General features: G+C 49.7%; 1 protein-coding gene across 1 annotated transcript in view; it reads left to right on the forward strand.

Annotated features, from left to right (window-relative positions):
* Positions 1 to 683: 683 nt before the first annotated feature.
* The window catches only part of CDKL2 (cyclin dependent kinase like 2), a 10,573-nt gene continuing 9,319 nt past the window's right edge, over positions 684 to 1,937 (forward strand). The window contains exon 1 of the mRNA XM_017738972.1: positions 684 to 893. The gene's annotated coding sequence lies outside the window, so the exon portion shown is untranslated. The remainder of the gene's footprint in view (positions 894 to 1,937) is intronic.

Here is a 1,937-nt window from a genome sequence, read left to right on the forward strand (position 1 = left end):
ATGCTCGCCCCGAACGCCGGCACCGCCCCTGCCACCGGCATCATCGGCGACATCAGCCCGCCCCTTGCCGGGACCGTCCCAGCCGGGCAAAATCCCGCCCCAAACCTGGCTTCCCCCGTGGCCCTGGGAGGTGGGATCATCTCACGGTAGCCCTCGTTTAAAAGGAGGAAAATATTCCGGGGTTCCCGTGGTCAGGATGAAAAAGCATCGCCAGTAATCGCGTTTTGAAGGAGAGGAATCCCGTTCAAAGTCCGTGTTACTATGAGGGGGGGGGAAAAGGTGTCTCCCCAGTTACCAAGCCTGGACTGCGTCAGTGCCGTCGAGGTACCAAAAGGCTGCCGGACATACCTGGAGCACAGGCACTGTGTGGTTTAGCAGGTTCCTCACTCATTCTTTGGTCTCTCTGGCTTCTAAAATCACAGCACCACGCTGACACGTGGAAACACAGAATCACGGAATCGCGGAATGGCTTGGCTTAGAAGGCACCTCAAAGCCCATCTCGTTCCAACCCCCTGCCATGGGCACGGACACCTTCCACTCTCCCAAGGTGCTCCAAGCCTTGTCTAACCTGGCCTTGGACACTTCCAGGGATGGGGCAGCCACAGCTTCCCTGGGCAACCAGGGTCTCACCACCCTCCCAGGGAGGATTTTTTCCTAATATCCGATTTAATGTGTAGTCTACTCTCTTTCAGTTTGAGTCCATTCCCCCTTGTCCGTGATAAGTTAATGGTGGCATTACAAATATGTGGCTTGTTCATTTCTTTTAACAGATCCAAAAGTATCTCAGCAGTGGAAGAGTTAATTGGATTCCAAGTCAGTTCTCCATTAGCAGCACAGGACAGATGCCAGGACCCAGAGGAGCTACTTGCTACAATAGTGATGAGCAGTAGAAGGTAGGAGGAACATAATAAATCACTGCCAACCACACTCCAATGTTTTTCTTTCCCTGGAAGTGTGAGGTCAGCCTGGGAAGGTGCATTACAGTGATTGCATGTAGGGAGAGGGGATGAGGGTGAAGGAGACATAAAAGCAACCAGGAATTAATTACAGAAGGTGATGCATATCCATGCGACTCAGAAGGAACACAATGAAGGTTCCAGAAATTATTATTGGAATATATGATGCCTCATTACACTGTTTTCCAGGAAATCGACATTTTGGCAAGGTATATACTGCTCCTTTCCCAAAGAGGAATGTTGCAGTATTCCAGCCTGACAGGTGTTCATAAATTTCTTCAGAGAAATTGAACACCTTTTTTTCCACAGTACCCTCCGCTGTGCAGTAGAGGCCACCAAACTGAGGAGAGAATATTGGGAATATCTGTGTGGAATATCTTTGTTTCTGCTGTTTGTTCCTGGTGCTGCTTTCCTACACATGTCCTGCCATGCCACTCCTGCCCAGAACATGAGAAGTCAGTGTCAGCAGGAGACCACCATGGGTTGCTACATCCATCACTGGATGGAAAGAACGAGGATGCTGGATTAAGAATATATTGGCTGAAGTCTCCATCAGTAAACCCATATGGATGCTTCAGCTTTCCTTCCTCTTAAAGGGAGCAGGTTCGTGCCTGGTGTTAAGTTGCAAATAACATGTGCAGACACCGCCAAGTTTTTAAGATAAACTGCACAGTAAGGGCACTGGCACAGACATCTAAAACCAAATTATTCTGTCTTTTTCACGGCTTATCCTTGGCAACATCAGCAGCCTCCCAACAGTGCTGGGTTTTTAACATGTCACTCAGTCCACCGCACAAGAGAGAAACAAGGTTGCTTATCCGTTTCTCCCTTACGTGCCCTAACGGCTTTAAGAAAACAGCGTTCATAACATTTTATTTTTAAAATATTTCACAAGGCCTTTCCATAAGCCCAGCGGGCTTCCACGCGTCTTTCGCGACAGGCGGGGCGCGGCCGCCACACTCGGGCGGGGGGGCGAGGCGG

This window comes from Corvus brachyrhynchos, unplaced genomic scaffold (genome assembly GCF_000691975.1).
Source record: "Corvus brachyrhynchos isolate BGI_N302 unplaced genomic scaffold, ASM69197v1 scaffold597, whole genome shotgun sequence".
In the NCBI taxonomy this organism is placed as follows: Eukaryota; Metazoa; Chordata; class Aves; order Passeriformes; family Corvidae; genus Corvus; species Corvus brachyrhynchos.